General features: G+C 45.8%; 1 protein-coding gene and 1 non-coding gene across 3 annotated transcripts in view; both read right to left on the reverse strand.

Annotated features, from left to right (window-relative positions):
- Positions 1 to 26,691, reverse strand: part of LOC138515885 (neuropeptide FF receptor 2-like) — a 620,178-nt gene that overhangs the window by 104,041 nt on the left and 489,446 nt on the right. The gene's annotated exons all lie outside the window — the stretch shown is intronic.
- Positions 14,849 to 14,955, reverse strand: LOC138517107 (U6 spliceosomal RNA). Its single transcript, XR_011282381.1, has one exon. It is a non-coding gene; the product is annotated as a U6 spliceosomal RNA (small nuclear RNA).

Raw genomic sequence — 26,691 nt, forward strand, 5'->3', positions numbered from 1 at the left:
TAGCACCACGTGAGTGGTGTTGCGTATCACGTGACCTGTGCAACCAGGAAGCATCAACGGGATTGGTTGGGCGGGCCGGCCCCTTTACGTCACGTGAGCGTTGTCGGCTGACACGTGACCAGGAAGCAGGGCCAATGCAGCCCGTTGCTCCCCAGCGCCACCGCGGCCATAACCTCCATGATGCTGCGCGCTGCCTCCTTAACGCGGGAGCTCTGGTGCTGAGGAATATGAAGGGGCGTAACCGAAGGGGAGTTCTACTACAAGTATGATACTGCAGAGTGGCCTGTCTAGATGTGGTTGGTGTAGTGTGGGCCTGAGTGTTGTGCGTCGTAACAATTACTTTGAAATAACATTGAAAACATACGTTTTACCTGTGCAGCCCTGACACGGGCTAACTGAGAGCACCAGCCTTTATAAGGTGGAATCACCTTATTTTTTATGTTATGAAGAATGACATAACCATAGAGAAAATATTTCCTTTGTCACTTAGAAAATAAGTACACTATAAAAAGTTTTGGAATGTAGGCCCATGAAAAATTAAAGAAAAAAATATATATGTATGTGTTTTATGGTCTCATGTCATAGACACAACCCGGATATCAGCCAGTATATATGAAGCATAGGTGACATTAAGATATGCAGGAAAGAGAGAAAGAAGCAGCCATTCTATTATGTAAGAAAAATAGAACTTCAGTAGCAATTGTTTTCAGGAGGTAGGAGTGCTTAAAGGAAAAGGACATGGTTATTATAAGGTTTAGGTTTGAGGAGGCATACTGATGATAAAAATTTACTTATTCTTCAAGAAACTTCAGTTTTTATATTACAGATGACTAGCAGCACCTGCACTGCAGGTGATTTACTGCAACCCATCAGGCGAGCAAAGAAAAAAACCCATATTGTCGTGAAAAGGGTATTGAGGGACCCAATCAGATGCCCAGTTGCTATGCGAATCAGAAGATTGAGAGTTTCAGTACTCTGTGGTCACAAAACAGTGGATCCAAAATTGACAGGCGTATGAATTATGGGGCCCTTAAACTTGCTGCACGCCAGCCCAAAGGACAAATAAAAATAAAATATGGACTGAATTGAGAATGTCCTTGGACTTGGAATAAGGAGAATAAAGAATCAGGTGGAAGATGTGCATATGGAAGATGAATAAGATGAAGATGAAACTAAATATGCTTGGGGAGAGGGCGGGGACCAAGTAAGTGTCGTGGGGTGGGAGGAAGAAGAAATTGTATATAAATAAAGAAATGTTGCACGTTTAAGGGACAGTAGAAAATGGGCCGGTGGGTTCCATCAAGGAATGAGCAAATGCTCTAAATGATCTCTCCCGATTCTCGTGGTGGCTGAGATCACTTGTTGTGCAAGTTATTTTAATATTTAATTGGGTAACATAGGTGGGCACCATCAGGAGCAAACAAAGTTATTGTTTGGGGATATGTAAATACAAAGATTAAAAAAGGACAAAACTTATGCAGTGGTCTTTTGACAGAAAAGGGATACATATATATCTTAGATTAGTAGAATACAATATGGCTGAAGACACTGTTGATTCTTTAGAAGTGTCTTTTATGATACCTCCATTCAGGGGGGTGACTGAGATAGGGATGCATGGGTACACTGCATATGGGGGAGGGTGGACACTGGGTGTAGTGGTTGAATATTGAACACTGGTCGAATATCGACCAGAGGGGGGAAATGTATAGGGGGTGCCAATCCCCCCACCCTAAACTGAGTTTAGATATCATGATAAGTAGATCAAATGGCTCTATTATTGAAGAAATCAGGATTATAGTGCCTTAATTTAAGGTGAAAAGTACACATGGCACTGCACATATTTGGGTTAGATTGACCCACGAAATTAACGGTGCTTTAAATTTAACACACATACCATGAGTGTATAAAAATATATTATGAATAGGGAATACACATTGAGAGATGCCTAAATAAATAATAGCTTCCTGGAGAATGAATACAGTGTCAGACAGAAATATATTTTAAAATGGATAACTCAAGTACAAAATGGTGTCCAGTACTAAGCCAGGTGTGAAAAACTATCATTCATGCTAAATGTTTTCACACAAGCAACAGAGGCTAATACTTAGAGATAGTCTTTGGCAGCATCTCACAGTGAGATAATTGGGTTTGTTAGGTTAAACATGGAACTTGGCCAGAAAAGCAGATAAGATTAATGATGAAGTCAGATAAAGCAAGGGAAACTTGGATACATGTATCTAGGTTCTTAATGAAGAGAGTAGAATGTGCTTCATGAAGACCATTTTGAGAGACAAGCTATATTACTTAGCACCGTATAATAGAGTTTATCTATTTTCCCAACAGTATAAGGCACTACCTAAATTGGCAGGACCTCAAAAATCAGATAAGGATTAGACATTGATGTGATGAAGGTGTTTTTGGCAGAAGTTGAGAACTGTCATAAATGTGTCCAGCCAAGTCTAAAATAAGCTTATCAGTTTTTTGCATCAGAGAAAATTGTGCATGCCAACAATGCTAATGTGGGCTTGGTGTACACCAGATAAGTCATCCAATGATAGTGAAGGGATGTCTTTTCTCTGGCTAAGAGGACCTATCGGAAGCACACTCTACAAGGTAGATATTTGTGTAAGGATGTTGCAACATCCAAATGGCCCATGTAAGCAGGTTGAAGGCAAAATGTTTTTGAGTGTGTCCAGAGCGTGTATTGTAACCACAGCTAATAAAGACTGCTGAGAACCTTCCAGGCACCTCATTTTCTCTTGTCCCTCCCTCTCTGAAGAATGTTCATTGATGTCTGGTGTTTGATGGAGGATGGGAACCAGGGCCTCAGTTCAATTACATTTTTACTGATAAATGGATTTTTGGGAGATGCACACATTTTCCGCTAATTTCACCTCCTATAGTGACCACGCAATATTGGAAGCCTCCTTTGATATTAAGGTGGGTGTGGGGGGAGGGCATTGCAATGGGGCTGATCAAGAGACCTGGTTTTGAGTGCAGCAGGAAACATCATCTCCTGGAATTGGGGGGCAGTGAGGGTGTGTGGAGGGTCAACACATGCCTGGTCTCTTATTTAAGATCGGTGTCAGCTCAGCTGACTGGAAATATTTGACCTTCACCCCCTCGTGCTTTGTACCAATTTATTGGTTCATTACAGGATGGGCGGGGCAGGTTAAAAAAAGATAATGACTCGGGCCGGAAAGGCAATCATCAGCTAGCACAAGTGTAATTGTGGGCCCTCATACAATGAGAGGTTTAGGGGCCAATTCATGGTGATGGTTCATGAGAACAATATCAGGGAAGAGCTCTGTCAAAAAGATTGAACACATGTTGGCAACACATTAAGGAACTAGAGAGAAACAGTTACAAGCTCAGTTAATGTTGTGGGAAACAACAAAAAAGTGCTTGACTCAGGTAAAAAAGACTTTAACCCCTGCGAGAGTGCCCAACAAGAAAAAGGAGAGAATGGAGGGTCAGGATCGTAAAGCAGCAGAGAATAAACTCGCCCAAGCCACTCATGTTAAAAAGTGCTTTTGTTGCGGCAGCACTTTCCACCTCGCTAATTCCGGAACTTGTCTTGGCCTTAATGCAATTTGTCTTAAATGTGGGAAGAAAGGGCACTATGCCCATTCTTGTCACCATTTTTCACACAAAGGGATGAAGTAAATAATGGGTAAACACAAGTGTGACAGTTCTGTAGACATTGTAGAGGAGATGAATGCAGGGGTGTCAGTTGGTCAGTGAGTGAAGTTGGTGTAAAAACTCGAAAAGATGGCCATCAACATGCAGGAGTATTTATCGAATGTGTGGGTAGGCAGATGTTAGTTGACTCTGGGTCAGGTTACACAATTATGAACTATGATGCATGGTGCACAATGTTTGGGTACTTTCATTTATTTTCTCCACAAGTTAAAGCCAGTGCCTATGGGGGTGTACACTTTGGCATTATGGGTTACTTTCAGGACTCATTGGAGTGTTTAGGGAGAATAGCCAAAGCTAAGGTGTATATGTCTGAGAAGGGTGAGTGTTTATTAGGTTGGTGCAAGCACAGCAACATGGATATTGTTATTGACCCCAAAGTGCCCTGTCTCACTGCAGCCATCAACCAGTCCACTTTCAATCCAAAGGATGGTTCTAAGGAGGTCTTTAGTGACTCACTAGGATGCTTAACGGATTACTGTCACAAAAGTAAGGTGAGGAAAGATGCAGCCCCTGCAGCAGCCAAAGTAAGGTGTCTTCCCTTGGCATTAAGGGAAGACGTGTTTGAAGGGATTGGGAGATTTGAGAAAGAGCACATAATTAAGAGAGTCAAGGCCTCAGAATGGGTCTCCCCTATGGCCGTGGTCTGCAAAATCAATGGAAGTATAATGCTTTGTGTGGACTTTCGTGGGCTTAATAAGTGTGTTGTGGTTGATAAATTTCCCTTACCCAACACTGAGGAGCTGGTTAGCATGACGGCAGATGCCAAGGTATTTAGCACTTTTGACCTGGCATCTGCATACCATCAGGTTCTGCTTCATCCTGATTTGCGAGATTACACTGCATACATCACGCATGAAGGCACATTTAGGTTTAAATGCATGCCTTTTGATCCAATATCTGCAGCAACATTTTTCCAACATGTGATGCATGCAGTTCTGAAAAAGTTGAAAGGGGCTGTGTTTTACCAGGATGATATTCTGATGATGGGGAGGCCAGTGAGGATCATGATAGGAAGTTGTCAGTAGTTATGAAAGAACTTTGCAAGTCAGGGTTAATGCTTCAGAAGAGCAAGTGCCAATATAGAGTGTCCGAAATTGACTATTTGTGGCACAAACTCAGTGGGGAAGATGTGTCTCCCAAGGAGTATTTGGTGTCAACTATTTTAGGGCTAGAGCCACCTAAGGACAGGCATGGCGTAATGTCATTTTTGGGCCTTCTATATTATTATGCCAAATTCATTAGAAAATGTAGGACGCTGTGTGAATACTAGAGGAATCCCAGGAATGGCATGGGAGTTTGTGGCCATGGATATTTTGGGACCTATTGTGGGTAGCAGAGGTCTGTAAAAATATACCATAGTGTTGGTTGATTTACATTCCAAGTGGGTAGAAGTAAAGGGGATGCAAGAGGCAGATTTGCGAGCAGTGGTCACATTTCTGGATCAGGTGTTACAGCAGGAAGGATTTCCTAGCAAATTGCTGACTGACAATCGAGTAAAGTTTACATCTAGAGTCATGAAGGGGTTTTGGGCTGGGATATGGGTGGTACATCACAAGATGTCTTGGTTTCATCCTGCGACCAAAGGCACGGTTGAGCGGTTTAATAGGTCGTTCATGCAGGGCATTCGTATGGCAGTATGAGAAGGGAAGGAGTGGTTAGAGTATGTGGGCAGGAGAGTGTATGCTCATAGATTCGCCCCACATGCCACTAAGGGAATATTACATTTTGAGGTGCTGAAGAGGAGGAAGGCAGCAACCTCGATGTGTCCTCCTTTATTGGGTAGGATGCAATTTGTGGAGTGGGATGAAGGTAAACTGAGGGAAAGTGTAAGGGGTATGAATGATGAGATGAAAGAGATATTTGGCTGTTATAAGTGAGCCAGACTTACCAGATTACAGGGGGGGTAGAGTGTGGGTGCGCAGGCCAGGAGGTGTGCTCATGGGACAGAGAACATTTTCAAGGCCTGTGTGCGTGAAGAAGGTTTTGAGTGATGCAATGGTTTTGGAGGATGATAGGGTCTAGAATAATGGCAGAATTGCTGTATGGTTGTTCTGTGGTTGTTGTGTGTAAAGGAAGGGAGGTGTGCTACGTCTTAAGCTTTGAAGTTGTTCATCGTTAAGATTGTTTACATTCATGTTCAACTGGCTCAACAGGTGCAATGTCTGTTTGAGCTTCTCTTATGTTAATGCGCAAGATGTGTTCTAAGGTTCTATGATCCTTTCTAGTGTATGTAAGTGTTGCCTCAGTTTCGAGGTCCATTGGCTGAGTGTATGTGCGGGAAGGACGGTCTCATATGGGAAGTAGTTAACAAAGGACCCTAAGAACCTAGAATGACTTTGTTCTTGCGTGATTCAATACTTAAAATTATGTTAAGTATGTGTAGAAGAGGTAACAAGGTGGTCAAATGATAATGCAGGGAGAGGATCAATAAACTGTGCTCATAATGCAGCACAATTACCAAAATCTGATAGATTAAAATATCCCCAAGAAATATGGAGGAATACAAAACATAAATGAATGATCCTAAATCTGAAAACTGATGACACTTAATACCTCATATGTGTATGGAATAGTCCCCATGAGTTTTCTGCCAATATATACCACGCCCAGCCTCACGCACATATTGTTCAGTATTGTCAATGGGAGTGATGGACATCCATCACCTGACAGTGCTTGGCAGCATCTACCTCCCTTCTTCAGAAGTATTGAACTGCAACAAGGTCAGCGTGGGTCTCATTTGCCTCAGGTTTGCATAGTATCACTAATTTCAATGCTGAATGCTGAGAGTGGGGCCCGGGTCAGGGGCAGCGGTCCTGGAGAGGAAGTGTGACCCCCCATGTGGCATGTGCTTGGCACTGACACTGGCTCACTAGGATCACCCTAGTCATGACATGTTCAAGGTGGTGAAGGGAGTGGGTGTTCAGCTGAGTGAAGGGATTACTGATTGAGCTGGCCATGGTCACTCTCGGTGAGCAGGGGAGGGAGTATGATTCCAGAATCAAATACACGCTCCCTTCCTGCTAAGCAACAGTCCATGCAGTAAAATGGTGGAAAAGGGACAGGGATTTGAATCATCACATTTGACACTCAGGAGATAAGTAGTTATCATCATGGTGCTGTTGAACACCTAATGAAGAATTGTAATGTTGGTGTCTCCTCCTTCATTTGATGGGCCACAGCCCAGGATTTGTCTTATCTTTGTCCTTCCTGACTACTTATTACCTCTGGCCAGGCCTGATGTCTGAAGTGATCTTCAAGCTCGATTGGGCATGCAATCTTTGTGCTTGGTGACACTCCTGAGACGACAGGAAATGATTCAGAGCAGTCGTCCGGGGCTTGATATGCATCTCTGTTGTGTGCTGTATTGTGACTCCGCCTGTGCCACAAGCTTCTCTGAGGGAGGTCTGGCACTGGTACTCATACTGCTTTAATATAGTGGAATCATCTCCATTGAACCACCCTCTATCTTTTCCCTGCACAGGTGAGGGTTGGGTCAGCAAGCCACTGACCCAATCTCAAACTGTTTGAGAAAAATGGTAGGAAGTGGGATGAAGAGCGATGTATGCCATGGGTGCACATCAATTTTAGCACCCCAATAAATAATCAAGTTCTGCATCCAGATGATGGCAACAACTGTACCAGTGCTTGAGCAATGCACATGAATTCAGAAGAGATCCTGAATACACATCTGAAACACAGAGAGGCCATGTCTGTGATCGAGGGTGTGTTAGATGCCTTGTAACAAAAGGACATGGTGGAAGGAGTAGGGGGTTCTGCTCAAAGCTGATGAGGTATCACCCAAACCCCCCTAATGGGACAACCACCTTTGATGTGCATACTAACTGTATTTACAACTAATGATGTATCCTTTATGTTTTCTACTGTAATAACTAAGCTCTGCCAAATTTTGTTTCTTTATTTATTTTTAAAGTTGATGCAATGATTTTTGAGTTCATGGCAACACCCTGATTGAACGGAAACCCCATTGATGATTGATGAGCTAAGTCAAGCAAATTGCTACATGGTATAAATTTTGAAGACAAACCGTGGGAGTCTTAGATATGGAGTAAAGGACACTGTATTGGGAGGTTGCAAAATATTGTGGCACTTGATCTAGAAAAAGAGAGATGATCCGACCGCGAAGGAGGACCCGGACTGGGATTGCGAAGGGATCCATATCGCTCCTTACGCATCACAGGAAGAAGCCCCCTCCGGAAACCCGTCTCAAAACCTGGAAGCTCAGCTATACCCTGCAAATAGTCATAAAAGGCCGCATAAAAAGCAGGGAAAGGGGCCCCTGCCCTTGGCAAAGGGCTCAGCACCGGCATGTGTTTTGGTCTCACCACCTGCAGGGTCCCATTGACCGCTGGCTGCATCCTGCTACGACTGTTACGATACTCGAGCAACAGCATGCAATTGCCAGAGTGGGTATGAGAGATCACCATTCATAAACAGATACTCAAGCCAACTCTGGCTTGGAGAGGACTGATAATGCTGAGCAAGATTTACAGATTGACTCTGATATCAATTTGGGCCATCTGGCAAGTCTCCTCCAGCCCACAAAAACATGCGTGATACATGCCCCAAATTTACTAATTGTGTTTTTTCATTGCAGAACATCTCTGGTCTTGGCAAATGGGTTATATTGGAAGAAACCAACCCGACCGGGACCAGCCCTTTTTTGAATCACACGCATTTACTACAACTGTTTAATAGTATCGAAGTGCCGACATGTTAAAAAACGAATTACCGGGTATGGACAGCCCCAGGAATCGGGCCCTTAATGAGTTTAGCTTTCCACTGATGGTGGCTCTATTGAAAATGAATGCCGCCTGTTTCGATCACATGGGGTTCACTGTTATGACTTGCCTTAAGATAAAGAATCCAGGCTACAGTGTGAGCGTATACCGCAGATCTGAATCACGGCCCAGAAATAACCATGCCAACAATAGATAGGCAGGACACATTTTAATGGGCTCCGGGCCACACTGGTGCTGGCACCAAATGACAGATTGTACAATCAGATTGTCTGAATTGGATCTCATGGAATACACAAGGCTACAGATCATTTCTCCAGCATCCTCTGGGGTGGCTGCCATCCTGGCTGCTGACGTATTTATCTTGCTGGAGACATGGCTCCGTAGCACATTTTTAAATGGATGGTTACCAGATATTAGTCCAGCCTGTAATCCCCTCAAAGCAGGGATGCCCTAGGGCATCCCTGCAATAGGGTATATGACATGGTATTTTCTGGAATTGTACCCAGGTTCTTTAAGCTGTCCCTATGTTCTATCAGCAATGTTCCATGTTTCCCGTAACTCAGCCCTCAGGGTCTGAATATTTAACATCTACGACCCTCCCCTGGAGCTCCGCTGAACAACATACATAAGGTTGTAGGTAATATTATTGCAGCATGGCATGACGAATTCCCAAATGCCTATGTATTACTTGCAGGGGACCTGAATGCCAGGACTTATGCTCAGGGCCTAAGGGAAATTCAGACTGTAACTGGAATCAATTCATGTCCAACAGTACCTCCTGTTTTTTAACACAACAGCGAAACATCACACTCTGACGTACACTTGGTGAAATGGTCAGCACTTTTCTGTATGTTCAGATGTAGCCCTGCTCGAATATTGTAGCCCAGTACATATAAACTTAAAGGAAGCCAGAGACCATGTCTTGCTGAGCTGAACTGTTAGAAATGTCACTCTGAAAAAGGTGACCCGTCAGAACTTGGGGATAAACATCAACAGGGAGGGCACAAAATAATATGGTCAGGCTCTAGAGAAAGCAATGTCACACATTATTTTTTTTTAAATTAGTTTATTTATAAATCAGCACACAGTTGAACATATACATCAACATTTACTTGCTGCCCCCAGTGAGGCATATAAAATCGACATTTCCCTCATCCCGCCCCCATTACCACCCCGGCTGGGCATTTGCTTCCAGTCTCACTGAGCCGGGTCGAGCTATGGATGCTCGCTGTTCGAGTGCAGGGCTCTCCCGATTAAGCGCGGCTTATAAGTCAGCGCCGGGTAGTTCTGATCATAGTCTAACAGCGGTGCCCAAATAACCGTAAAGCGATAGAGAAGGCCCGCCTTGGCCGCAGTGATATTCTTGGCGATCAGGATGTCCCAAACCTTAATCCACCAGAGGGTCATCAGGGGCCTTCAGTGGATTTCCAGGTGAGTGCCACAGTAATTTTGGTCGCCAGCAGAAGTTGGGTTATAAGGGCTGCCCTCCTTCCTGTTCTCGGGTAGGAGCCTGGGACCGGATTCAAAAGGAGGACATTTTCAGGGGCCAGAGGAATTGCCACTTGGGTAATGTCCTTTATCGCGGCAAGGCATTGGGACCAACATTTTCTTACCTTGGGACATGTCCACCACATGGGGAAATAGGATCCTGGAAGTCTGCAGAGACCCCAGCAGTGCGGGTCCAGCGCCTGCTGAAAGTGGTGAAGGCGGAGACGGGGGAAGTACCAGAGTAGGAGCAACTTGTGGGCGCACTCCCAATTGGTGATGCAGGGGGAGGATATGCGGGTTCTTGACCAGATGTTCACCCAGGTTTGGTCCTCTACGGCATGTCCCAGGTCTGCCTCCTACTGAGACATATAGGAGGGCTTAATGAGGAAGGGGTCATCCTGCAGTAGTTTATAAAGGGCAGAGTTCTAGCAGAGCAGGAGCTCGGGTCGCTGCTGTTCACATCTGGGGGTGGGAGCACCAGTGCCACAGTTGAGCATAGGTGAACCTGTCCATTTATGCTAGCTGGAAGATTATCTTGCATTCTTCGAAGGTGCGCGGGGCGCCCTCCTCAAAGAGCTGCCCCAGCGATTCGAGGCCTCCCGCCACCCAATTCCTAGAGTTCACTGGGTAGAAGCCCGGGGAGAAGGCTGGATTGGGGAAGATTGGAGAGAATGAGCTCAGGCCCCCCGGGATGCCCTTGTGTCTGCGGGCCCAGTCCCAAGCTCTCACTGAATGTTTAGTGGAGGCCAGAATGTTCGGCCAAGTTCGGCGCAGTGAGGTAGGGATGAATGGGAGGTAGCGAAGGGGGAGGGGGAGATGGGACTGTTCGATCTCCGCCCATTTCAGGCACCCAAGGAAGTTCCCCATGCTTTAATGTGGGCTAGTTGTGCTGCTATTTGGTCCGGAACCCCCAATCCTCCCAATTTAGCATTGCCCATCATGGTTCTCTGGGGATTGCACGCTTTCTTGCCCCTCCAAATAAAGTTGATCATTTTCCTTTGAAGACGCAGCAGTGGGGGGAGTGGGATTGGGATGGGCAGGGAGGAGCAGGCATAAAGGAACCGTGGGAGGAGGCTCATTTTGCAGGCCGTAAAGCGGCCCAGAAGGGAGATCTCTTGCGATAGCCAGCAGTTGAGATTCTTTTCCATCTCCTCAAAGAGGGGGGGTGTTTGTCTGATACACTTTTTCCGGGTGGGCTGGGATCTGGACCCCCAGATATGGGATTGACTTGATGCTCCAATGAAACGGGATTTGCTTCTCTAGGGCTCTCTTTCACCTGGGCCTAGACCCACCCCCAGGGATACCGATTTCTCTAAATTGATAGCAAAACCTGCTACTCTCCCGAATCTCTCGATTTCGGCCAAGGCCGCCTTCATAGAGGCAGAGATGTCAGTGATAGTCAATAACACGTCATCAGTGTAAAAAGAGCTATCTTATGTTGGGAAGGGACTACTTGTGGGCCTTTGATCCGAGGGTTCAGGCGGATGCATTGGGCCAAGGGCTCCATGGCCAGGGCAAAGAGCAGGGGAGACAGAGGGTATCCTTGTCTCGTTGCACATGTGAGGGGGATCTGGTCTGACAGGAGACCATTGACTCTCAAAAGGGTAATGGGGGATTGATAGTTAGCTAGGACCATTTTTTTGGAATGTTGGGCCAAAGCTGAAGGCCTCGAGGGCGAGGCACAGAAAGATCCAATCCACTTTATCGAAAGCTTTGTTCGCGTCCAGGGCCAGTAGGGCAAGTTGTTGCGATTCTTGGTTAGCGACATCTATTAGGTTTAGGGCTCTGCGAATGTTGTCTCTCATTGACCTGTGAGTTATGAACCCAGTCTGGTCCAGGTCTATGATGCTAGGGAAGATGAGCGCTAAACGGTTGACCAGGATCTTAGAGTATATGTTGGCGTCCAGGTTTAACAATGAGATGGGTATATACGAGTTATTGTCCCTGGGGTCTTTTCCGGGCTTGAGTATGAGGATCGTAATGGACTCCTGCATGGTGGGGGTGATACTTCCAGTGGCGGCAAATGAGTTGAAGAGCCGGGTTAAGGGGGCCACCAGCTGAGGGCAGAAGAGTATGTAAAACCGGGTGGAGTACCCATCCAGGCCCGGAGCTCTGGGTTTCAAGCTTTTTATGGCCGCCTCAACTTCCTCGCTTGTGATGGGGGCTTCGAGTCCTTCCCTTGCCATGGGCGTAAGGTGTGGGAGAGCTGCATCTCGCAGGTAGGTCTGTTGTTCATCTTGGTCCCTTGGAACTGCTGTCATTATCTCAGAGAGATGGGCCACCGCCAGTCGTAGCTTCTCACATTCTGCAAATTGGACCGCACCCTGTGGATCGCGAAGGTCCAGGATGGTATTTCTTTTCTTCGTTTGGCTAGTTTGTCTACCAACAGCTTATTTGCTTTATTACTGTTGACATAATACCACTGTTGAGTCTGGTTAGTAGGTGCACCGTGGCTTCAGCGTAATGCGCCTCCAGCCTCTTTCGAGCCGCCTATAGAGCCCTGTAGGATTTCGGGGACCACCCCTTCCGCTTGTGAGCAGCCTCCCGGACTTCATATTCCAGGACGGTGCGGGTTGCCTGCTTTTGCTTGTGGAAGGCTGGACCTTGGGCGATCAGCTCCCCTCTGAACACCGCCCTCATGGCATCCCAGGTGTTGGCTGGGGACATGTCCTCGTTGCAGTTTTCTGCAAAGAACTTCTTTATTGATCTGGCAATGGAGTCCCTTACTGCCATGTCATTTAAGATAGGTTCCTATAGGTTCCATCAGCGGCGAGTGGGGGGGTCAGAATCGTGTGCTTGTAGGGTCAATGAAATCAGGGCATGGTCAGAGAGGATCCTGGGGCCAATGGTGACGTCATCCGTGAAGGCCAGGATCTGAGGGGAGGCCAGTAGTAGATCAATTTGGGAGAAGGTACGGTGCATGTATGAATACAAAGTAAAGATTTCCTCATCTGGAAATATTCCCCTCCAGGTGTCCACGCATTCTAGGGTCCAAAAGAGATGAAGCAGGCCCTTTGCCAGTTTTAGATCTCTAGAGGATGGGGGTGTGATCTATCCTTAAGTGGGTCTGGGGGCTCTGTTAAAGTCTCCCCCTATGATGAGTTGTCCCTCGATGGAGAAAGGCCTCCTCTAAGTCTCGGTAGAACCCTTCCTAGTGCTTGTTTGGAGCATAGGCTGAGATGAGGGTGTAGAGTTGGCCGAAAATAATGCATTTGATTGCAATAAAGTGACCCTACAGGCACCGTAGTGGATCCAGGATTTGCGGTCTCGGATCTCTTGCAAACAGAATAGTAGTACCTCCCTTATTGGTGCCTTTGGAAGCCTGCAGTTGTAGGGGGAAAAGTCTACTATGAAGGCGGGAGAAGCTGGCCGGCATCAGATGAGTCTCTTGCAAGAAGGGCACTGAGGTTCACTGAGGTTCCCTCATCCTGTAGCCTTTGCAGGGTGGATTTCTTTTTCGGAGGGGAGTTTAGGCCTCTGACATTTAGGGTGGTGAATTTCAGTTTTTGGTGTGGAGGCTGGACCTCTAGGGTCTTTTGTCCCAGTAGGGGGGGTTGGGAGGAGTACAAGTCAGCCATGATCGCAAGGGGCAAGTTGGTTTGGGTTCTCCTTTTTCCAAGTAGCCTCCAACGGGAGGAAAATACTTCTAACATTGGCTTCCAACGGGAAGCCCAAACCCTAACCTGGGGGACCGATTTCGACTTATCGGTACATCACCTAGCCAACCAGGCTGTTGTCAACCAAAGGAGTTGGGTTTCACTCCAAGGGTAAAATGGTGACATGCACCTTGGAGTTGGGCACAGGCCGCATATGGCCCGCAGCAGTATCTAGTAAGCAATGTTCCAATGCTATGTGCTCCTTGAACATACCGCTGATCTTCATTTAGGTTTGCTGCTTCTCTGCGTTCTTGTCCAGGGCACTCGCCTCGGTTTGGGGGAAGCTGTGCCCTGTTCAGTTACCACCCGGCCAGGGGAGGAGGACACTGCGCCCTCTGGGGAGCCGGGGCATACGATTTATGCCACTTCGTCAAGATGGCTGATCGTTCGAGGGGTGCCATTGTGCGAGAATTGCAATGCCGTTGGGAACAGCCACCGATAGCGGATCTGATGGTCCCGGAGGCAGAGCGTGAGCGGATGCAGAGCCCTATGCTTCTGCAGCGTTTGGAGAGAGAGGTCCTGGAATATTTGGAGTGGGGAGCCTTGGAACGATAGTTCATCGTGTTAGCGACCTATTGCCGAGATGGCTTCCTTGGTGGTATAAAAGTGGACTCTTGTGATTACATCCGTGGGGAATCCGAATCCGTCCCTCGTCGTGGGCGTTGCCTGTGGGTACGATCAAGTAGGAGCTGAGATTTATCCAGGTTCAGCAACAACGACTGGAAGAAGTCGCCTACGTACTCGGGTAGCTCCCTGTCAGGAACTGAGGACGGGGCACCTCAAATACGCAGGTTCTTACGGCGGGCATGGATTTCGAGGTCCTCTTGCTTGAATTTGAGGATCTTGGTTCTGTCCATTAGGGTCTGGATCATGCGTTGCACCTCCACCAGAGTAGTGGAATGCTCTTGGGCTAGATCTTCAGTCTCCCCCATCCTGTGCTTGATGTCTGTGACCCTCTGCTCCGTTTGTTCCAGCTTTGAGGTGAGCTCGAACATGCAGGATCTGAATTCTGACTTAATATCAGACATGAAGGCTTGGAGGTGTTCTTTGGTTGCGAGGGTCGCTTTATCTTCCGGTGCTTTTTGAGGCATGAGTTTCGGGGGATCCGATTTCTTCCCTTTCTCTGCTGCGAGGAGCATCGTGGAAATGTCTGCGATTTGGGAGGTTTAAGGAGTTTAGCCATTGTTCCAGGGAGGGAGACGGCTCCCAGTGAGGCTTATGATTTATTTTTTTTTCTTTATTTTTTTTATGGAATGCTTCACAAATGTACATGTCATCCTTGCACAGGGGCCATGCTGAACTTCTCAGTATCGTTTCAATTTTTAGTATATGTGCTGCCAAGCGAGCACGGTTTATGAGTTATTACTGTTGCTGGTGAGCTGTTTATTGGCCAGTGGAAATCCCCAAGATGCCAGCCGAGGGACCAAGCTACCTTACTTTGGCAGCAGAGGGGGAATGAGGTGGGCCGGGCGCCCCAGGAAGCAGCAGGTCAAATCAGTGTCAGTAGGCTCCTCTGCTGAGGTTATATAGTAGTCAGAGCACGGGTAGGGGGGTGAAAGGGGGCTCCAAAGCTGCGATAACAGTTGGTGGTCTACTCACCAGTTGCTGAGACCCCCCAGGGTGGAAGCAGGGGGACCAGGCCTCTCTGTTCTGGTGGTTATGGGAGGTGGGCAGGGCGCCCCAGGAAGTTGGAGGTAATGCTGCTGCCAGAAAGAACTTCTGTGGAGGTTCTGCAAAAGTCCAGGAGGAAACATAGGCCAGGCTCTGGAGGGGGGGCGGGCCTTATGGGACTTGTGGGTCCAGTCCGCAACACCACAGTGGCAGAGACTTCTGGGAGAGTCCAGGTTGTAGCTAGGCAGCCCTTGGTTGTGTCGGACGGGCTCAGGGCTAGAGGCAGCATTCTCTTCAGGACCATGTCAGGCCCCCCATGGTTTTTCTTCAGCTCCCCTGGCTGTAGGGGTAAGGCCGCCATCAGGAGCTGTGTGAGAGCAAGGGCGGCCAAAAGTGTGTGAGGGGGCGGAGATGATTGCTGCTGCCCTGAGGCTGTGGGACGGGCCGGGATGAGGTAGCAGATGTGGGCCCCCCTCCAGGAGCGGCGTTGAGGAGCCGGGACCCCTCCCCTCCAGCATCCTGAGGAGGAGACCATGTGTCTCGCCCGTGAGAACTGTTCAGAGCGGGGGAGGTGGGAGGCGGCTCCGAGGCTTCGGTCCCATGGAAAGCAGAGAGTCACTATTAGCTCTGCTTGCGGGCTGTGGACCAATCTCAAGGGCATGCAGCTTCAGCCCATACACGGCTTCAGATGGGCAGTGCAGCTAAGTGCCCTAGGAGGCAGCCGTCCCCCGGAGGCCAGCGGGCTGATGGAGAGCTCCTGGGGGAGCAGAGACAGACTGAAGGCACTGGAGTCCCCCTTAGCGGGGGCCCCAGCCAGGCACGGCCAGGCGCAACCCACAGCAGCCCCGTTGGGTTAGGTCCAAGATGGGCTCCCGACAGAGCTTCTGTCAGTGCTGCATCAGCGGCTGAGTCACGGTTTACCAGGTGAGCGCCGCCAGGGTCCACTGGAGGGAGAGGGGTATTCCGGAGGTCAGAAACCTCCCGTTGCAGCTCCAGAGCTGACAAAGTTTGCTGGACAGCCGCCAAAACGGGGCCAACGTGGCCCGCCATCTTGGAATTGCTCGCCGATCAGCGCCGGCAAGTTCACCCACTGCGTTTTTGGTGCTCCAGCACGCGTTAAGGGCTCAATTTACTGCCATCAGGGCCCCTGGCGTTCAACAAACTGGATCAGGCATTTGTGATGTTGGCGCATAGCGCGAACTTAGGATTTTTAAATGAATGCTGCAGACCACATGCAGAGGCCATTTGAGGAGCTGCCACATTGCTGGCGCTCCAGGCCACGCCCCATCACACATTTTTTAAGTACTAACAAATGTCAAATGAAAGCTCCAATGACAAACAAAGGCTGGTCCCTGGACGCATTGTTTGCCTTCATTGCCCCATTGGATACTGGGGGACGATATAACTCACATGTAGAATCGAAGCATGCTTATATTCCTTTATTTGATTCTGCCATTCAGTGCAGAAAGCAGGAGCGCCAGAGACAAAGACTGGAGATTAGAAAACACTGCCTCTTATCCAAGTCAGTAAAGGAGAGTCAAATTCTGAATTTGGAGACGAGGAACAGGAATTGGCTATGGCAACATAAGCATTTGTTAAATAATGTAAATTGGCTTTACCTGGCAGGCCTTCTTAAATCTAATGGTTGCCATACATTCTGGTCCCGCTATAAAGAATTTTTATCTCTCACAACTGCTAAGGAATTAAATCCCATCTGGGAGGCTCCCGGTGCGCTTTCATCAATGAATTGTACTTCAAAGCTAAGGCTGATGAGACTGCCTCGAGCGATCGGATGAAACATGTGAACGAGCTCTGCTTGGGGTCTGACCAAGAGGACTTGGTTCTAATCATTAATAAACTGAAACCCTCTCGAACCCGTGGCCTGGATGGTGTCCCGAACATTCTTTTCAAATCTAACCCACAATGCTGGGCGAGCATTCTATTTAATGTGTTCAGAACCATTGAACGGACCGGCGTACGACCCGAGAGCTTGACAAAGTCGATAATGATACCTGTCTTCAAGAAAGGGGACAGGCTAAATCCGTCCAATTATAGATTGCTGGCTATGATGGACACCTCTCAGAAAATCTTTGCTTCAATCCTGCTCAAGAAACTAACCTCTTGGGCAAGGGATAGGAAGCTATAACATCCTTGTCAGACAGGATTTAGAAACGATTACTTCACTTTGACAAAACTATGTGCTCTGCAATATCTATGGGCAGATACTCTCCAGGGACACAAACTCTACTGCTGCTTCATAGATTACAGCAAACATTTTGATTTAGTTTCTAGTGAACTGCTGTGGGGGAAATTGGATAAATGTGCCATAGACCCTCAGCTGTTGTATTTCATTCAATCTCTTTACTCATATACATCTGTAACTGTACGATTAAACACCCTTGGCAAATTCTCTGGTTACAGGCAGACAAATCGCGGCCTTAAACAAGGCTGCGTTTTAGCCCCCATGCTTTATAATCTCTACGCAGCCAACATGGAGAAACATCTCAATAGTGTTAGAATTTTGCGAAAGGATAGTCTCTTTGTTGGTCTACGCAGATCACACTATATTAATAGACAGAACACCCATAGGTTTCCAACAGTCCATTGTAGCTCTTCTTAGGTATTCTAAAATCAACTATATGATTATAAATAGCTCAAAGACAAAAATAATGTCGTTTGGTGATCTGAATCAGTGCATAAGTCAATAATGATGTATTTGGGTAATGAATGGTACCTGTCTCCAATCCATAAAGGAATACGTCTATCTGGTCTTTCCCATCTGTAATACACTGACGATTCCTTATTTTTTCGAGATTATTGTTCCAAAAATCTGTAGGAAATGGACAGTTATAAAACATTTTATAGCCAATAAAGGAGTGCCTAACATTGCGTCTATGCTGGAGATTTATAAAGTGAGCATCATTCAGAGCATACTATATGGTCTATCTGTGCTTGATGACAAATATGTTCAGTGGCTGAGGAATATTGAGGGAAAACTATTGCGCTCAGTTATAAACCTCCCAAATTCTGTCGATAGAAGCCTTGAGATTGAAATATGGTCTAGTCTCACTTGACACATTATTGTTTGTCCAAAGAACTATGGTCTACCGGAAGATACTCCTTGCACTGGGAACCCAAAATGAATTATTGGGCCTCATTACGACCCAGGCGGTAAGTTACCGCCTGGGCCGTGACTTTACCACCATGGCGTAAACTATGTTTACGCCATGGTGGTTGGCGGACTTACCGCCCCATTCCGACCTTGGCGGGGCGGTAAGTCCCCAATCCCCATTTACCCTTCCCCATTCCCATTTTTGCCCAATAGGGCATAATGGGAGTGGGGAAGGCGTTAATTACGCCACCGTAAATTACGGTGGCGTAATTAACTCCATGGTCCCTTAGCGCCATGGATTTTAACACCTGCTAAAAGCAGGTGTTAAATCCGCCATGGCGCTAAGGGACCTCGTACTCAGGCGGTAAGGGTCGGCGCTGTTTACGCTGCCGTAAACCCCTTACCGCCTGGGTCGTAATGAGGCCCATTGTCTCTGATTGGTAAGGGATACGGGTGGCTACCAAAAATACGTTCTTACTAAACCTCTGATCTTACATTTCTAGTGGACTTGGATCTACCCACTGAATCCATATCAAAATCTCCGGATTTATAAATCAGAGTTAAGAGGAAATTGAGGGACTGGGACAGGGCACTAAATATAGAGTACCTATCAAATAAGACAAGATATTGGGAATTTGCTTCTCAAGGATTTATTCCCAATGAACCTCGTACTTACTTAAACTCTGCTCATCAGAACTTACACGCTTCATCTTACATTTAAGATTCAGCATCCTCCCAACGGGAGAATCCAAGGGTACCATGGGGGCATTCTGCGAGAAAATCACATTTGCCGTTTTTTCAATAAGGATGTTGAGATAAGTCCACACGTGCTTATTATCTGCCCTTCCCTTCAATCTTGTTACGTGAAGGGCTATGGACTCTTGGTTCAACATTTGGAACACATTGGCTCAGATCAATTCAGGAGCCCATTGTTTGCTGCCAAATCGGTGATCATGATCTTACCTTCTCATTCCATATGGAAAAAAGTCCAAACTATTTGAGGGATTGGCACAAAAACCTTCTTATTTTAAATTTTTGTGGGAGTTTCCTATTGATTATGTCTGCACAATATGTCAGGATGAAATGTGATATGTACTGCGGGAGGGAGAGGGGTGGGGGTTGGCGGGGCTCTTTTAATATAATTCTTCTTTTATCGAATTATATGTAGGATATATTTTTATGGTTTATATTAATTGTATTGCATTGGTTTATTTGTTGTATTACTTAAGGCTTATTTAATAGCCAAATGCAAATTAAAAAAAAAACGAGATGAGGCAGCAAAAGAGAGAGAGAAAAACTGGGTGGGAGGAAGAGGAACAAAAACAGAGATTCTAGGAAAACACGATGATAGAGAAGAGAGAGGGGAAAAAAATGAGTGATTGTGAGAGGAGAGACCACGTGACATAGTGAGAGTGAGTGATGAGGGAACGAGAGGGTGGATGAGTGGAGAAGCAAAGGGGAAGAGAAGATTTAGAGAGAAAAAGAGACAGAGAGCAGATGAGGCGAACACGAGGGTGTGTTACCATCATATAGAGAAAAAAAGGATACGAGGTATGGGAAAAGCATTAATAGATGACAATCTATTAGAAATGCCAATTAGGTGTTTGATTTAAATGAATTTGAAATGAGGGAAAATGCACAATAGAAAGAACGTGGGGGGCATGGTAGGGAAAGAGAGACAGAGGCAGAAGAACAGCACAATGTGAGAGCAAAGAGTGTGGCAAACAGACAGATCCTAAAGTACGTGATGGCCTTCTACTGTTGAACCTTAGCACCAGGTTTTATTCTTCTGTTCTTTCTTCGTATAGTTCTTCCTGCCTAACTCTCTCATCTTCTTTCTTTCTCCGCCTTTTTGTCTGACATGCCCAATTTTGTTGTTCAAATATATTAGAATTCCCTCGTGTATATGCACATTTCCTTTCTTGTTTGTTTCCCATGCGTGTAAAGTACATACTATAATGACATTTTACCTTTGTTCAAAATGATTTTGAAATCCGATGGTTATTTCTGAAACGCATTGGTATCTTAATGTAAGACAGCCCTATTTTACTTCGCTGTGCTTCCTTCCATCTGCAGCATCTCTAGCTGGGACGTACTGAACTTCCAGCCTAAAGGTCGAAGCACAGAGGGCAATGCCAGCAGCAGCCGGAAGCGAGCGGCGACCCTGTCTCACTTCTTGCTGTCCTGTGTGGCATTCCCACCCCACACGCTTCCTGGTAATGATATACTATTTCCTTACTGACGTCTATGAGTCATTCGGAGTGTATTCTTAGTCTGATCCACCCACTTACCACACTCATAATTCTGTATATATCGTTTGGAGTGTTTTTTTAAGGAGCTTCTTTTAACGTTTGAGCTGCAACTTTTCATTTCAGAGAAATAAATGGTACATAAGAATAATGGTAGCTGTCAACCACTGCTCCTGGATTCTGTCACGCACAATAAACCTGTGGTGACTGATTCATGCTTTTTGAAGCTTTAAAAAAAAATATAGTTTGTGGTTGCCCTTATGGGAGACATACACGCGCTGAGAGCCTAGATGATGCTAATGGGCTCGGTCTAGTTACTATATTTATGTTTTGAGTCTTGAATGCTTTTTCCCCCTACCGCACTACCGTGCCCTAGACTGGAATATGACAGCAACTATCATGTTTGCATGGGTGTGAGGGCAGAGCCCATGTAGTTTACTTCATCCATCCCAACATAGGCAGCTCAACACAGTTCGTCAAATCAAAGATGCTGTGCATGAAACAAACCCAGTACATACAAGCAACATGAATTGTGCCTGTACTGGAAAATTACACTTACTGCTGTCTAACGTCCAGGAGTTCGTAACTGTTACTGGCCAAAACAAAGTTGCAAGGACAAAATAGGTCAATGTTGACAAGACAAATGCTCATTACGAGTTTGGCAGTGCAGGAAACAAGTTGAGGTAATTCCGTTTACCTCCATTTCTCCCGCAAGCCAAATTACCAGATCGCAATACCGCCGATTTTTTGAGGTAAAGTGGAGTAGGTACCTCCAACTTGAACCCAGATTTTGCTAAGGCTGTAAGACTTGAGCATCCCTGCATCAGACAACCTCACAGTTACTGCTATTGGATGACAATCAGTTTCAATTAAACCCAAATAGGACAGAGATCAAAATCTATGGGCCAAACTTGTGGACTCCAGAAATGGGGTCTGGCAATCCAGTGGCATTCCCTTACCATACTAAACAGATTGAGATCATGAGTGTTATTTCAACAAGGTATGCATTTGCCTCTGACTCATAGCGGGCCTGCTCTCCACATGATCACATCCCTGCAGGGTCAACTCAGCCCTTCATCCTTCCACGGATGATATATAAAGTAACATTAAATAATACAGCTTGAAGCTGGAGGTAGCTCCTCCACTTTACCTCCATAAATCGGCAGTATTACCATCCGGTAAAACCGGTAAAAATCAAATGGGGATTTACACCATCAAACCACCACTTGTAGTCTGGCAATATAACTGTTGGAGGTAATACCTCCAGTGGTAATACCGCCTGACCAAGTGGCAGTATCAGTAATTCTGTTTGATGGTATTTCAGTGGATTTACCACCAGAATACTGTCAAACTTGTAATGGGACTCAAAATAAGTTAGGCGTTGGAATTGCTGCATGGAGATAATGGCAATGCTGCAGAAGATGTCCCTGCTTGTCAGCCATGTCAGGGTTGCCATTATTCAATGGGTCAATATAGGGACAGGACTGGCCCTGGGATTTATGGGGCCCCTCTGTGGTAAAACATGTGTGGCCCCCCTAATTTACATATCTAGAGACATCACTGAAAACGATGACACAAAATGGCTCTGATACTCAAGAGGATCAAGGGAAGTTACATGAAAAGAAGTGGACAGAAGTAAGCCAACCGACAAATACATTTAGTGATGTATAATAAATGAATGTCCAATGTTATGTTACATGAGGCAAAATCATATGGGAGGCTTTTTTGGAGTGGCGGGCAGTGAGAGGGATTTTTATTTTGGCAGATAAGACATTCTGAGATACAGTTACTAAACTCTGGTAGCACAATATGTTTAAGTGGCAAAGCCAGGATTTGTGGGAACACATCTTCCCAGCTGCAGTTAGTAGAAATATTGTTTTCTACAGGTCCTTTTGAAACCTTGGTTTGAAAATTCCATCTGATGTTGAAATGTGGTGGGACAAAATTATGGTTATGTTTTGCTAACTGGAAAAACCTGTTTTTGAAGCATGATTGCTTCTATTTTTAAGATGCATATATTAGCCCATCTTGTCCAAGCTAGCATTATATTTTTAACTGAGAATTAGCAGACGAGGATTATTATGTGCCCAAAAGAGATGAACCGCCATGCATTTTTATTTGATTTGAGTTGATTTGCGAGATTTGTACCATGGAGCATGACAGACTTAACTGTATACAGGCGGAGATGGTTTAACAAGTGAAAAAACAAGTACTAACGTATTCCTATTTAAAAATATTTGTTTAAGGGCTTTGCAAAACTGACAGAAGGGTTCCAAAACTTTAATCTCTCTAGGGAGGCTATTACACAACCTAGGACCTTGTCCCGAGAATATTCTATCCCCTCTAGACACACACAAGGAGGGAGGGATTGGCAGTAACAGTTGATCCCCAGATTGTAGAATTCTCGAAGGCTGATATCTGATAATTGTATCCACCAAATATGGGGGTCGGAGGGGCTAGACCGTTCAGGCACTTGTACATCAAAGAAATAACCTTAAAAACGATTCTGTCCCCCACAGCTAGCCAATGAAGAGACCGGCAAAAAGCAGAGGTGGGGATGAGTTTCCCACTCGACAAACCGATCTTACAGCAGCATTTTGAGCTCTCTGCAGTCTCTGCCATTGTTTAGGTGGGATACCATCCAGAAGGCTATTACAATTCTCCAACTGTGAGTTCCCCAATGCTCTCACTACAACCATATGATCCTCAGCCGGAACAAAATGCAAAGCTTGCAGCGGGTAGCTGTACGCTGTAAAGAATAAAACACTGCTTGTACCTTCGCACCCATTTGGCCTTCACTGCCTAGGTTGTCCTGCCAGATGCAACCAGGATTTTTGATCTTGACTAAAAAGTTCAAATCATCCTCCAGAAAGCCTGGCACATGGGGATGTCTCTTGGCCCCCAGCAGGTGTTTGGGCTCAAACAGTGCTACCTCGGTTCTACTTGGTTTGAGTGGAAGCCTGTTTACCGACATCTAGTTACTGACTGCATCCAAGTACTGCAAGACCTTCAGGATTGTTTCTTCAACACTGTCTATCCTAAGGAACACCTGGCTGCCATCGGCATAAGAGTGAACATGTACCTCATGACTCGTTAGGATATCCATTGATGGCCGTAAATAAAGATTAAACTACAGGGGTGATAATGAGGAGCGCTGACAGACTCTGCATCCCGGTGGTAATGCATCAGAGATAAAGCCTCCAGGTGTCACTGGCTGCTGATGGTGTAAGAGGAAAGATTTACACCAGCTGAGTGCCTGATCAGAGACATTCTCTGTCTCTCTCAGCTGCTTAAGCAAGATATGATGATCCACTATATCAAAGGCTGTGGACAAGTCCAGTATTAACAGCAAAGACAGATCATCTGTGACCCTTAGCAGCTCATCCCAGACAGCCAACAAAGGCATCTCAGTTCTGAATTTTGGACAGCATTCGGACTGAAGAGGGTCCAATAATGAGTACACCACATGCTTCTGCTGTTTACAAGGGTATTTTCTGCTCAAGGCAGACCAGCCACCGGGCGATAATTTCAAAGGTTTGCTTGATCTAAATTAAATTTCTTTAACAAAGGTGTGACAATCAACTTCTTCAAATCGCTGGGTACGAAGCCCTAGTCGAGAGATTTATTGACAAATTCTGTCATAAATGGAGAAATCTACATTGCCAGACGTTATGCAGACAGAGGAAAAAGTAGGTTATTAGTGGGTTTAAGTTCTGCTAATAAGGACTTGATAGGGATCTGAGATAAAGGTTTGAAGATGAAAGGGACGTTTTGCTAGGAGTTCCCAAACTGCACCTTAAAAGGAGAATCTGAGTGTAGTGACCGTATTTAAAGTATGCTGTATGTGTAAGAGAATATTTTCCTGAAAGAAAACACTAATGGCATTGGCTTGCTCTAGGGAGGATTCAGTAGGGGAAAGAGCACAGCTCTGTACGGCAAGTCTAAAATCCAATAATAAAAATCAATCCAAAGAGCCAAAAAGGAATACATGAGATTTGACAAAAACAAACGTTTCTACTTTCACATCTTTTATCACTGCTTTATTCAAGAGTAATAGTATTTCTCCTGATGCCCACATCTCAGCATCTATCCCAGGGCAAACCTCAATGCTCTTCCTTGTTGCCCTTCAGAATTCCTCTTCTGTCTTGCGTATCGCTGCTTCTCAATCCTTACACACTTCCTTACACACTTCTGTTACACACCTCACACAATCCTTCTGTTTCACTATGGGCACCTATTTTACAAAATGCATTTGTTTCTGTGAAGGTGGGGGGTTTGTATCGGGGGTTGGTATGCACTGCTGCTGGTGTTAAAGGATAAAGTCCGGTTGTGGGTGGGGTAGTCGGCTGTCAGCTGCACAGGTGCTGGAGCCTGTGCCGACTGTAAGCTTTCTTCAAAAGCTGCCTGGGGAGACGACTCTGCAAGTATCAAAGCCTGTGGCATACTCTTGTTATCTGACGGGGGAGGGGCTGTTACACCTTCCGCATCTCCTTTTCTTTGTTACCGCCCACAACTTCCTCATACAGTTTCCATAATTCTAAGATACTCTGTCTCTTTTTGAACTTTTTACCCTTGTATGTGGACGATAAATGAGTGTACATATGCTGCATTATATTTTTACATGCGTGCCCTCAGCAGCCCAAGCTGTAAACATTGTCACGTTGGTTCCCACATTGCTGTACTTAATAAACTTTTCCCTGTAGGTTGGGTGTTCCTTGCACATGTGTTATAATGGAGTGCTCATTTTCGTCTAATACAATAAAATCATGAACACAACTGGCCAGTATCTATTACTCACAAAAGACCAAAACAGTAATCCTCTATGAAACCTCTAAGGGTTGCCCCTCTATGGCGTACCCCTAAGCTACCTATAAACACAAGGCACAAAAATAAAACACAAAACCACAGCGCATCTTCGTACAGAACTAATATTATCAAAACCATGCCCCCTCCCATATGCAGTTTCTACCCCAATCGTTTCCCCTCACTCAAATCTTACATTAAACATTTGCCTCTGATCACCCGATACATTTTCATATACACGTTGTACAATGCAATTGAAAATAACACTTATATACACATTTTTTATATGTTCTCTGCCTCTCGTCCCTCACCGTGGATGGAGGGTCCAGTCCTCGCCAGTGTGGGTCTTCCCACTCTATTACTCAAGCAGCGCTGCTCTCCCTCCTCTTTATTTAGGGATCTGTACACTTCACTTACAAGGTCTATAGCTAAAGTGACATCACCGCTCCTCGCTACGGAAGCCCTCTTCAGTTTCTACAAAAACAAAAAGCGACAAACAAGGCAAAAAATACCACGTGGTTCACACAGTCCCTCACTCAGCTCTAGCATGTAATACTCACTTTCCTGCTGTATTTCTTGGATCAGGTGCACTGGCTTTTTATGGTCTCCCACAGTCTTCCGGGGCGGCTTCTCCCCACAGTAGGCTTGCACTCAAGGGTGACCCGAAGCCTGAAGCGATCAGGCAAGCCTCTGGGTATCCCCGGCGCTTGCTGCCTCCTCGTGGTCTGGCCTGTCTTCCTCTCCCTGCAGGCTCGCTTGCTAGGAATACTGTGGAGGAGCCCACAGCTGTCCGCAAGACACTTAAATTCCCCGTATCGGCAACCAAATATGTAAGGCAAGTCTCAAATTCAATAACAGAAATCAATCCAAAAAGCCAAAAAGGAATGCACGAGATGTGAGAAAAACAAAGGTTTATTACAACACAGCCCGTGCTGGGGAATAATCAGAAAGACATTCAACATGGCTTCTGAAAATGGCTGCGATTATAGTAAATATCAGAAGTAAAATGACAACAAATGTTACAGTATTCACAAATCCCCAGCATGTGATTGGGCATTGTCATTTGTACTATAGGTGAATCTATACAATTCCTAGCCACATTGGCTTATCCTACCCTCATGACCATGCTAAAACATCAGTTTATTAATTAATTGACACTGGGATTAATCTTGCGTCTCATAATGCTGATTAGATGCTACTCCTTATCATTTGCATCTTCTAGACTTAATTGTTGATTGGCTTTTGCAGGGGAGTATTCGTGGAGTAAGTGAATTCATAGATTTTAACCAATCCCTGTGTGATATTTGACA

This window comes from Ambystoma mexicanum, chromosome 6q (assembly GCF_040938575.1).
Source record: "Ambystoma mexicanum isolate Mex_15411 chromosome 6q, UKY_AmexF1_1, whole genome shotgun sequence".
Classification (NCBI taxonomy): domain Eukaryota; kingdom Metazoa; phylum Chordata; class Amphibia; order Caudata; family Ambystomatidae; genus Ambystoma; species Ambystoma mexicanum.